This window comes from Bicyclus anynana, chromosome 19 (genome assembly GCF_947172395.1).
Source record: "Bicyclus anynana chromosome 19, ilBicAnyn1.1, whole genome shotgun sequence".
Classification (NCBI taxonomy): Eukaryota; Metazoa; Arthropoda; class Insecta; order Lepidoptera; family Nymphalidae; genus Bicyclus; species Bicyclus anynana.
The window spans coordinates 14,622,795-14,636,466 of NC_069101.1; the positions used below are offsets into that span (position 1 = coordinate 14,622,795).

The following is a 13,672-nucleotide window of genomic DNA, read 5'->3' on the forward strand; positions in this document are numbered from 1 at the left end:
TATAATATTGATATACATTTATATACTACATATAAATACTTATATAATGTATAAATACACACAGACACTGGAAAAAACCCATGCTCATCACATAAATATTTTCCAGTTGTGGGAATCGAACCCACGGCCGTGGATGCAGAAAGCAGGGTCGCTACCCACTGCGCCACGCGGCCGTCTAAAGCTCATGCTTCTACCATAAATAAGTAGACAATTGGAGAGTCAAGAGTCAGTACGCTCGACAGACCAAGTAAAAGATTTTTTTTTTTAATATTTTCCTCTGCATAATATAAAAATTAAAAAAAAAACATGTCCCCATTTCGTATGAGCGTATTTTTAACGGACGTTAAAAAAACGTTCAAATAGAGTGTGAAGTTACATGAAGGGCTATTACTAACGCCCAAAATTGTAAATGCAACACAGCTCAAAAAAAAGCGTCGCGTTTTTAAAACGCTGACGTCTGAACATGTACTTGGGAATGCATTTGTTCTATTTGAACGTCCGTTAAAAAAGCGCTCGTGCGAATGGAGGTTAATTTAAATAAATGAATTATGACTATTGAATATCGCAAGCTCTCAAAAAGCAAAATCGATTTCAAGTTAAACACTTACTTTTTCCACATCACACACCAAACGCTATGGTCCAAAATGAAACCAGCTCATCCGTTGTCCGGAAATTATTCCGCTCGGATTAACATCGGTGTATTGAATCTGATACTGGTACGAGTATAACCAGGCACAAGGGTTCGAGGGATGCTTATTGATATCGGCTTTTAGATGATTGATTTTATACACGACCCTGCTGCGGTGCCTTGAGGAAACATGTTTGATATCTTGAACCCTGAAGTTTACTTAGCCTGTGTGTTTCTGAAGCGATTACTTTTCTTACTAACTGTTAATGCCCTGGTAAGCTGATTCGGCTACGAACAATGACGTCCAGGGTTTGAATCCCGGGTCAGGTCAACAAAAAAAATATGTTAGTGGGATTTTTCTTACAAGAAAAATCTTAATAGCAGCCTGTAGTTGGGAAGTTGGGGGTATAAGTACACCCCCGTGCCTCGGAGAACGTAAAGCTGTCTATCCTGCGCCTGATCTTTCACTGCTTGGTCACGTGGTCTGCCGTCCTATCGGACTATGAGAGCGAGGGAATTAGTTAAGTCAATCTGTAATTTAGGGTCAGGTTTTTACATTCAACTTAACTATTTACATTCATAATTTGTGATAAATCGCAAAGAGTGATCGACGCCTCCCGTGACTAGAAGGCTGGCTTTTATTTTCATCACAGAATCAGTACTGTCATGCAACGTGGCAATACTGCCAGCCTTCTGGGCACTTTACCAATTGAAATCGATTCGGAGGAAATCTAGTACTTGTTAATACTTTTGAAGCCTATTTAAATGAATCGAATTTAGTTATAATTTTGTAAAGATAAATTTGATTGATGTTCGATATTTTTTGTTACAGATGCTGTGTGCTCGAGCTAGCGGCGACCAGGTTTTGTCACAAAATGGCCGCGCGTAACTTATGGTGAGTTCCGCTCCCTGTACATAACGCGAGTCACATTTACAAAGTTTATTTTTGTTGCGACGAAACCTTCGTTGAATATTTATGTGTTTTTATAACGAGCGCAAGAAACAGGTGAGGCGGGACGTTTGCGGAACTTTGAGCTCACAACAAGATAATGGTTAATGCATGTACAACGTTTATGTTGTCATTTGTAGCGTAAAACTTATAAAATGTACTTCCGTGTGGAATTTACTATGTTTTACTTTACAAGTTCTTAAGGTCGGTACATGCTTTATTATAATAGAAATAGAAATACAAAATTAAATAAAAAAATACAACCTCACCAACCATAGCTGGTGGGAGGCTTCGGCCATGGCTAAGACGTACCGCTAAGCGATTTAGCGTTCCGGTACGATGTCGTGTAGAAATCGAAAGGAGTGTGGATTTTCATCCTCCTCCTAACAAGTTAGCCCGCTTCCATCTTAGATTACATCATCACTTATCATCAGGTGAGATTGTGGTCAAGGGCTAACTTGTAAAGAATAAAAAAAAAACCGACTTCAAAAACATAAAACGTACCGAGTTAACTAAAAAGCGAAAAATCAAAAAAAAAACTGATCAGTTTGAAGGCGGTGCTAACCCGATGATGTATTAAAAACACGCATCGAATTGAGAACCTCCTCTTTTTTAAAGTCGGTTAAAAATAGAAAGTACATGCACAATACAATTCGTATAAGAAGAAAATTTTCTGACGCACGGACTACAAAGGAAAGGGTTTTAACACAAAAACTCCATTTATAATGAGAATGTTATTTTTAGCCCTATCCATACAGCCGTCGAAGTGAGACCGAAAATACTCCTAAATTTGCTACAAAATTATTTTCTTACACAAAAATAACATTGTAATAGGATATGTGGGTGTTCAGTGAAAGGACGAAATAACGAATTTGGTTAAAAAATATTGTACTACTAGCTGACCAATTGTCCTGCCATAGACCACTTTTTAAGACACATATATAAGTTTTTAGGCTTAAGATACGTCAATGACTTATGTTGTGAAGAGAAAAACAAATATTGTCGACCAATAGCGGTCCGTCGCTATTGGTCGATAATAAGTCTTTCTAACCCCACTGAGCCTCTGAAAATTCTGTCACTCTCTAGCAGTAACGCTATTCTCCCACGATGTTATTATAACCAGTGAGAGTTTCGAATACGTCTGTATATTCATTACACTATAGCAGGGTTTCTCAAAGTGGGGTACGCGCACCCTTAGTTCGCCATTTGACGGCAGAGGGTTTGCGACAAGATTTACGTAATGGTGGTTTAATAACTGATAGAGTCAGAATTAAGGTTGAAATTGTCCAAAATTACTCCTAACACTGAATCCATTTGCGTCAAAAAACAAGGACACCCATCACATTATTATTACAAAGACATTTGTTTTGGTACTTTATGTGTTACCTTTTTTCAAATAAAAACCTCATTTTCTTCAACAGTAAAAATTATTATTTTCTTTGGGGGGGTGATGTGTTTCATTAGTTAGTAAATAAATTTTAAGAGAGGTGTTTGGAGCCGAAAGTTTGAGAAATCCTGCACTATAGTATAGATATTGAGAGATAGAGACCGATTAGAGATTGACAAAAAAGCATCGTTACAGAATAGCGCTACTGCTAATGAAAAAATATTATTTGAAAGTTGGTAGGTTGGTGTTATTCCTTGAAATCCGTTCACTTTTCGCTTCATCGATCATCAAAAGCATCAAGATAAGCCACGACCGTGGTGCGGGCGGCGGACCGGTCGGGCTGTTATCAGGCTAGCTCTGTCCGTTACTGGGTCACTGAATATCATTTATCAGGATGAAGCACAATACCCTGCAACCCATAGCTCCCTTGCACACACACAATGATATTTCCAATTAAATAGGGCCAATGTTATATTATCACAGAAAAAAAGATGATTCAGAATGAGTCTTTACAGTGTGCCGGGAATCGAACCCAGGACCTCCGTCTTGTAAATCCATTGCGCACATTGCACGGAGGCTGTCGAAATCGATTTTGTGGTAGGTAATCAAATCTTTTGTTCTAAAATAACATCGATCTAATTAGTATTAATTACGTCAGTGTGAAATAATGCAATGTTTGCGAATGCCTTTTCATAAACATAATCTATATCTATACTTATGATAAAACCGGTCGAATTCTATACATTTATTCGCAATTTTATACTATTTGTAACGACTAACGTTACCGTGGCATAGAGTATTACTAGCGCCATCTAGAATCTATACTTATAATACAAATTCTGTACATTACATTCTGTATATTGAAGATATTTCGATTTTTCTTTTTATTATTAATCATAAAAAAATACGAAATATAATGGGATTCAAAAATTTTTAAAATTGAAACTAAAGTGGTGAAATAGGGCTTGAAATTTTACATTGATTTCCACGCAGACGTAATTAATATGAATCTTTATCTTAATAAGCAATTCGTCACAAGTATTTAATTTTTAACAAAATTGTCCAAAAGCTACAATTGGGCAAGCGGATCTACACCTTTTATATTTATAACACATCGTTGGATGTGACGTTGTCGTCAAATATTTGGCACGCAGGTATACGTAGGGTGTATGTAGGGTAGTCCGTCAATTTGTAAGCCACGAGGGAGGCACAATGCTGCACTAGCGCCGGGCGCAAACAGCGAGGGTCGCTAAACGGTTAGGGTGCGTTGAGCCGAGCCTTTACTACACTACCACCTGATACAACCTGCGATTTATATCTGTTCCATATCTAGAACAAGAAGCAATTTTCACAAATAGTATTTTTTACCCCACTTAAAAATAGACATACGTAAAATATACCTTCATCTGTTATTTAATTGGGATAAGAAATAAATGATAAAAAAGTTCTCATTGACACATTGCACATAGGTTGCCTAGTTAAATTGGCGCCGGTTAGTATTAAATGATTAATTTTATTTAATCTCTTTCCCTCACTAGTTAATTTAAAAAAGTTACTAGTTAATAGAATATACCTACCTAAAAGAAATTGAAAAAATAAAGTTTGCCTGCTTTCACACTGCAACTTTGGGGTTGCTAGATATAAACAATAATGTTAATTATACACTATCATCAGTTATTTATTCGTCTAATATGTCAAATGAAAGTTTATTTTATGCTTAATTTAACTGTATGAAGTTGCCTTGGATATAGTTCATGTTTTCCTAGATCTCGTGTATCGTAGAAGACTCGTTTATTATTATACTTATAAACAAAAAGTTACTAAATTTACAAATGATACATATCTAGGATAACCACAGAAACTACAAAGGTTTGACATATGTGACATCTGCAAAAAAAAATAAACTTAATATTCTAAATAAAGTTACAATTATTTTAGACCACATACGAATAACATTAGGCAATAATAAATTGTTCCTTATCTAAGAAACTTGCTTATACCAATTAAAGCGAGCATTATTGTTATCAGCATTCCACCTAAACCCATTCAAGAACGGAATGTAACTGACATCGGTCCGGTTACGAATATAATTGGCCGCGTTGTAGTACCACGTGACCGATCGATAGACTCGCCCATTCAGCGTAAGCTTCAATACGCACCTATAGCCAATCTACTCTGTACGCCTAGCGTGAGACCAATGACATCTCGTGAGAAATAGACAAAATATCAACCAATGACGGTGGATCAGTCCTAGTCACAACTCTTTCTTTCTAACGCAATTAAATAGATAGCAATATTATATTTGTCTGACGTGCGTGGTTGCGCCGCATTGGTTGATTTTTGTCTATTTTTTTTTTTCAAAAGATACGCCTTTTGAGGGCCTAGCATGCGACCAAATGAAGACAAATAGATAAAATATCAAACAATGGTGGCGTTGTCGCAGTCGCAACTCTTTTGTTCCAGCGCAATGAAAAAGATAATGATATGTCCAGTTTATCATTTGCTATAAAATATTATCAATAATCCATCTCCAAGTCGTCATTTAGCTTCGTTGCAATCCTGAAATTTGGATCTTTCGATGTGTTCCCACAAAGCTAAGTGTCTTAAATTGTTTTCTGATGATAACACAGATTATACTTAACCAGAACAATTTTAGACTTAAGATAATCGAGGGTATGAAATCTTTATACTTGCTACACTTTAAAATCACCACAGCTCAAACTTCATTGATGACTTCTTCACGAGTCCTAGTGCTCATTCTATCACTGATCTGTTTTAAATGTTATCTTTGTTTGTATTTCTGTATACAAAATTTAATATAATTAATACGCTCAGTAATCATGGCGTAAAAGCGTAACATAAACATAAACAAACAAACTCACTTTATATCAGTTTAGATATTTAAATAGACGTCTATGTCTACAGAGGTCTACGATAACTTATCTCCAATGTGAGATGAACGCTCGTCATCTCCGCAGCCGGGAAGCTGTATCGATCTCCAAATTAGCATTCGCGCGTTGTGCCGGGAAACGCGCGATGATAGCCGGGCGGCTGTAAGTGATTACCCGGCTTTGTCTACGGTCTACCTACTGATGCTGTGTGTGTAAGGGTTCTTCCACACCATGTTATAAATTTAATAAGGTAAAGTTAGCCTGAACATTAGAGATTCCTAATATTGCAAATATTCTCAATAAGTTTATTAACTTCATAATAATGATGTCCTAGTCCTATAATGTGGCTATTTATCACCCTACCGGCAAAGACATACCGCCAAGCGATTTAGCGTTCCGGTACGATGACGTGTAGAAAGGGGTGTGGATTTTCATCCTCCTCTTAACAAGTTAGCCCGCTTCCATCTTAGATTGCATCATCACTTACCATTTGGTAAGATTGTAATCATAGGGCTAACTTGAAAAGAATAAAATAAAACAAATGTCCCTGAACACCATTGTAATAATATTGGGAAAAGTCCTTATCGATCCTGTTCTTATTATTATACTCAAAATTTTATGGGAGTTTAAAGTCCGCAAAAATGGGATATTTTGGCTTTTTACCAAAACTGTGTAGATAGAAGTCTATATATGTGAAAAAACTTATGCAAAATCAATAATTGTATAATTACTTAATCATCTACAACAATTTGCGTTTTCACTTTTATTGTAACGTTTACCATTTTTACAAAAAGCGATTTAAAAATTAACTAAACATCTTAATACAAGTTTAGTTCATTTAACTGACTATGTAATGATTGCAAACTATCGTGGACAAACTGCAAAGGAGTCACGGATTTTATAGAGATAAAGATCTTATAAAACATCATTATAAGATAAAAATAATATACTCCACATGCTCAAGAAAGCCAAGCTTACCGAAAACTAATATTATCGTCTAATTCAGTGCTAGTACTTAATCCAAACATTTGTTATCTGTTACAAAAGCCAAGTATGAAATTTCAGTTTAACAGACACGATGTAATAAAACACGGGCTCTTTAGGGGATTAGAATTTCAGCCGTTCAGACAACAGAGAGCGGTGAACTGACAAAGATTACGGCTTTGCTGACGGTGCAATTTTACTTGACTTGGCAATAGATCTTAATCTTTTCTGAGCAATTAACTTGTTTTAATGTCAATTTCAATTAATTTAAAGTAGGCTTATATACCTAGAACATAGAAAACGCTAAAGCTAGTTTATTATTAAATCTGTGCTTCTATACCACAGAATAGAGAATGATACAGAATGAGTCTTTAAAAGCCGGTTAAACCTTTAAAAAACAAACGTCATGCATGCATCTCCTTGACGTCCGCATAATGTTGCTATCTACCATTGACAAACTTTTTTTTCATAATTTGTTTTTTACTAACAACAATTATGTAAATTAATATCATAATAAACTAATAATCAATAACTATCTATAAAAAAAATGCTCCATCTTATTTTTTTAGTATTAAACTGTTTACAAGTTTTTAAAATACTGAAAAACATAAGACGTCATTTTCTTGAGTAATATTGCTGTTGCGACGCTTAGGTCGAGAATGTACCTATTAGTTTTTGAATTTGTATTTGGAATGGCTGCATCATTGCCAGTCTATCTGCCATTATTCTTTAATCTGTGTTGTATACAAATATTTTTGAAAGGTCAAGTCTGTGAGTGGCTACCACTGTAGCGCTATTCTGTAACGATATTAAACAAATTGTTCTAAGCTTATTAATCAAAAATTTCCATCATTTTTCATTTGTTGAACATTGCACAGTGAATTAGGCTTTAGTTAAAGTGAAGTTGTCGCATGGTCTCGTCAATTTTTTGCGGATTATAAATATAATAATACTAATATTATAGTAGATAAAATAGTAGAAGTAGAGAGGATAGTAGTCGTAGATTAAGTACTAATAATAAATTTTGGGTTTTACGGAAGGAAGGAGGAAAATTGGTCATGTCATAAAAAAGACATGGCTAAAAGTATTTAAAGAATAAAATATTATTACATTCCAAATAAAAATTCGGAGCAGCGCCACAGGAAGTCGGTCAAATGGCTGCGGGAATTGTACGCTTTATTCAAACACACAAATCCTAATCGTGATTGGATCCAATAACTCATTCGTTCATTCGCGTTCATTCCGCCGCCAGAGAAAATCTCTACAAATATCATTTTTTTTTTGTTTAGCGAGGCTCGTTCGTAGGTCGGTATTGAGGCGGAATTGTTATTTAACAATCGAGATAGATAATAATAAATCTTTATTCATCAAAACTACATATCACAAATTAAGTTGAAGCCCTGCCACAGAATAGTACTCCAGATGTTAATTATGATAACCGGGACCGACGGTTTAACGTGCTCTTCGAGGCACCAGGGTTAAGCACCAGGCACCAACAACTTCCTAATTCCGTCTTGTAGTGTAGTCTTAGTAACGATGTCTTGTATAACTCACAAGTGCGAGTTTCGAATTGACCTCTATTTTTCTCTTTCTATAGTATCATGTTAGAATGAGAGAGGTAGAAATGAATTAAAAACTCGCACTAGCGATTTATACAAAACATAGTTACTGAATAGGCTTGTTGCTATTGGTAATAACTTATATTGAAAGCAAATTTCATAATAATTCGTAGCTCGATATAAGGTCTAAAGCAATATGAGATAACTAGATCAAAAAAATGTTCTTTGTTATTGAAAAAATAACCGAATTCCTCACAGACGAAGTCTGTTCTATAAAAATACTAAATGAATAAAACTTTATACAATTTCACAAATTAAGAAAACTTGTAAAAATAGCGTTGTGGACTAACAAGTCTCTGCCTCACCACGAAGCCACAGCTGAAAAAAAGAAAACTTCATAGAGATTGCAATACCGATTGTCGAACCGCAATTACAATCGCGAATGAAATGAAATGGGATTTTTCGAATTTGGCTGAGTCAACCCGTCGCTTTTATTTATGGCTTAGCACCGTGGCTTTTCGGCTGAAAAGGCTTTGAAAAGCCCAACATGTGAATCGTCCCGGCAGCGATGTTTGCCGACGTTTTTTATTAACGTCCAGCATATTTTTATTACATTCGCGCGTATAAGTTCAGCATGAATATAAAAATTTGATGAAGAATACAAAGCTGTTAGCTGATTTTTAGTGGCATTCAGTAAAATTTTGAATAAATTAAATTAAAAAGTAAACAATCCCAAATTATTTACTTATTAATTTTATTTATTCAAAACTTTATGTGTATGTTTAAACCATTTATTTGCTAAGATATAATTGTTTGTGGAATACGATACATTGCAAATATTTTGGGTTCGGTGATTTTTTTTTATTTTTGAGTTCAATCTCTTAGAGATACGCAAGCAAGCATACCTACTATAGTCTGGCAAGTTCGTTGATGACACTCCCATGATATGGCGGGTGACGGGGGAAAACCTGCGCGAGTGTAAAATCGTGCGTGCGGGGAAGTGAGGTGCATCAGTCGTGGGTTTTTCATTCATCCCTACACACCCCCCGGCTCGCGCGGATACTCGGAAGTGTCACGAAGTTGCCAAGCTATACTTTCGAATTTAATCAAACGTCTGATAGTGATTTTATTACAGTTCGTTTCTTGTAGGATGGTGCGGGTGACAGTTCGTTCGAGAATAGTACGTATTATGAACGTCATACAGGCGACAGTCACCGTACCCCGTCCGTCATACAGGCGTTTTTAATCTTTGACTCACACATACACAGAGTTTACATAAACGTGTCAAATTTGTTAATTATTTTATAAAACTTTAAAACTAACTTCAACCCGGTGACCCAAATTAAGTTAGTAGTTTGTATTTATGCATATTTAGTATTCATTTCCCAGGGAAGGTACCCCAGAACACTGCGGCTATGTACAGCTATGACCAGAAACTAACTCTACTAGTTTAGTGTAGCTCGCCTACGACATTTCCCTGGGGCTTTAAGTTACTGGTCACTTTATAATGTTAATACATAAATTATTCAACTATACTCATAGTCGTAGTCTGATTTGGAAAAGTGACTGTTGGTAATGTTGGTCGTTAGTAAAGAAAGAAACAATGACAAATTCGTTTATATTTAAATAGTACATCTTATCATATGCTATATATTTTGTAACTGAAACACTAAAGATAAAAGTGTACATATAAGCATATTATGCTTATATGTACACTTTCAGATAAGACATTAGAAGAAACATACATTTTAAAACTCATATGCAGTTAGTGAAATGATGCTTTTAAATAATCAACAAACACTTCAATTTTATTTAATTTAGCTTATTTGTGTTATAAATGGTATATCAAGTGCTGCTGCAAGCTATTAGTTTGTAATAGAGAGAATAATATGAAATTTAAAAACTCCCGAATGGCAATAAATTATTAATTACACCGTCCATCAATTCATAAATAATCTCTCTCAGTGCGCTTTCATTTGAGTCTCCGTTCGAGTATATTTGCAGACATTCGGTTGTTCCACCCCACTTTCACCCCCCACAACTTTTAAAAGGCTAACTGATTTTCATCAAACATGTCTAAGAAAACTCGCACATAAGTCAACCTTTAATTTAAAAAAAACTAAATTGAAATCGCTTCATCCGTTCGATCTATGGTGCCACAGACGTACACGTACACGTCAAACTTATAACCCCCTTTTTTGCGTCGGGGGTTAAAAATCAAGTTCTTAGTCCAACAAAAACTTTGAAATGAAACTACTTGTCTATGGAAGCCGGTTAAAAACTAAAGCAAGTTGCAAATACAATCCAAATTGAAATCTTCCTAGTTTCACTCAACAAAGTGACAGTTAATTGAGTCGACATTGGCTCGGCGGCCATTGCCACTGATTTGAGAAACACTTGGGGACACTTCGCCGCAAATTGTTTCTGCTAAAGTGGCTCCACTTTACGGAAAACATTTTCACAAATACCCGCATTTTTCAATCTCAATTCTATCGCGTATGGAATCGGATAGGGTTCCTGAACATGCTTATCATTATGATTAATGAATGTATTACAGTGTTTATAGTCTGGCAAGTTCATTGATAACACTCCCATGATATGCGGGCGACGGGGAGGAAGACTTCGCGGGTGTGAAATCGTGGGTGCGGAGAAGTGAGGTGCATCAGTCGTGGGTTTTTCATTCATCGCTACACGCCCCCCGGCCCGCGCAGATTACCGGGAGTATTACGAACGAAGTTGCCAAGCTATAAGTTTTGTTTCGGGTTCCGTTGTATAGTCACTGTGGCTCCGCGAAATTGTTAAATAAACAGCTGGCCTATTCACTATTTTGGTATTTATTATCAACCTATTAAAATAAACATCAAATCAATTGACAGAATGTCATTTACCTACTGTATGATATCCACAAGTAAGCACCGGATGACAATTTAGCATAGAATTCAATTTCGTATATGTCAACTAGCATACGTCGAAGATAGTGAATAAGCCTGTTGGTAATACAATTTGGACAGAAAACCGACCTATTGATGTAAGAGACAATTTTATTCATCGAATTAGATAAAAGTCAAAATTAATGAATATTTGTTTTAATTTTTTATCTATCTTAATAAAAAAAAACATTCATATTTTGATTTGATTTGTCATCGTTTAATGTTTATGGTGTTCTATAAAAATATAATTTATTTGTTTTTGTCGTCTTGAAAGATTGGGAACCTCTAATTGTTGGATGAGGAATCTTTACGTAGATATTTCCATAAATAAATAAAAATACATAACCACTCTAATATAATGATGTACAAACATTGCAATATTGTTTACGATAATTATTGTTCCTATTCCGTACGCATAAAGTTTACAATCAAATGTAGTCTCCCGGGTATCTCCCAGCGAATCCAGCAAATAACCCTTGACCCGCTTGCTGGCACTTCGCGCGATGAGCTAGCTAAAAAAGCTGCAATATTTTATTTATTTTTCTCTTTGAAATGCTTTTCTATTTAAATTGTAAATAAGAAAGAATTCCTTGTTACTATGCTCTATTTCCCCATAGAGTTTGTTAATTATAACTTTACTTTTCTTAACATATATTCTACATATTATGAATTAAATTTTTTAGTACACTTAATGATGACACCAAAAATTCAAATTTTTTTTTTAAGTACAACTAACTTCAAAACATTAACGTACTCACGACACTAGAAAGGGAAAAGTATAATTATAATATTTTCTACCTATTGAACACTTTGATGTCGGTATGTCGGTGCCATGCCCGTGTGGTGTTGATTTTAGTCGTTACTGAAAAAATCACATGAAAGAAAAAAGCTTGTCTGAGAAACAAAAATCACTGGCTTTACTCCTCCTTCAAAGTGATCAATAGGTAGAAAATATTATAATGTTATTTTTCCCTTTTTAGATTGGTGGGTACGTAATGTTTTAAAGTCGGTTGTATTTAAAAAAAATAGTTATGATATTATATCTCTCATATCTCTTTATCATAAACTTCACTTCGTTTATAAAATACTAGCGACGTCCCGCGGTTCACCTCACTCGCAAATAACGTGGCTTTCTAAAGTTGGTAAAAGAATCTTTAAGATTACCCCTACAATACCACAAACTACTTGTATGTATGTTGTATAAACTATATTAGTATAAACTAGACCGCATAACCACCCGCATGAAATTTTGTTTTTTACAAATCTCGCGGAAATTATAAATTTTCGATGCATAAAATATAAAAAATTAGCCTTTCTGATTATCCATCTCCATTCCAAATTTCAGCTAAATCGTTTCAGTACTTGTGGTGTAAAGGTGCATCAAATATACACACAAAAACTTTAGCCTAAATATTGGTGTGATTTCTCTCTCTAGATTACTAAGTTATAAACTTTGTTTTGGCATTTACTTCGTTTTGCCCCAAGTCCGTCAGACATGTACAGAACTCTCGTACTGCGTTTAATTCGTGACACGTATTTGGCTACAAAATGCAAATCCACACGAGTTGACATGAAGTACTTCAACTTAAGAACACGTATGAAACAGATGCTAATATGTGTCGTGAGGGTTGAGTGCGAGAGGCAAAGGTAAGCGCACTCTTAATAAACACGAGTGAGCCACTCATGTAGGCAAACTGCAGCCTTACTTCGCAATTACTATAAAGATTATTAAAAATATAAACTTCAAATTCGCACAAAATTACTTTTTACTCTTTACGAAATTTCTGTAAAACTTTTTTGGAAGCCAAATTATGTAGTCTTATTTCAACTTGTACAAAACTTTTTGGATCCACGTTTCGTCCGGCGTGTGTGTTATAATTTGAACAACTTCAAGGCAAGCGCGCTCTAACCTATTTTTAATTAATAAAAATTACAATGTAAGAGCTGATTTTTGCAAAATAGATGTTTAAATTCAAGTGGTAGACATGTCGCACAATTTGCAGGGCAGGGGGCATATTTATTATTATCGGACGCACCGAAGTCTGGAAAATGTCTTGGAAAGAAAACGCTACACCACATGGTTCGATAATTTATTCGATTCGCCGTGAATACGTACACAAAGCTTGAGCAGTGTGGTCATGAATAAATATTTTGTTCCTGGGCAAGGATTAGTAAGCCTGTCGAATATTATTGAACGGTATATAATAATTATTACACAGAGGAGACATAACGAGAGTCTCATATAGAAAGAAAGAAAGAAAAAATCTTTATTACAGCATTATGCCACACAACACAATTTGCTCATAATATCATAATATTATCATATAATATTGTCATATTAAAT

General features: G+C 35.1%; 1 protein-coding gene across 2 annotated transcripts in view; it reads left to right on the forward strand.

Moving 5' to 3' along the window:
* Window positions 1–13,672, forward strand: part of LOC112044077 (stress-activated protein kinase JNK) — a 116,658-nt gene that overhangs the window by 79,373 nt on the left and 23,613 nt on the right. For both annotated transcript variants that reach the window (XM_052887239.1, XM_052887240.1), the window contains exon 3: window positions 1,461–1,523. The gene's annotated coding sequence lies outside the window, so the exon portion shown is untranslated. The remainder of the gene's footprint in view (window positions 1–1,460; window positions 1,524–13,672) is intronic.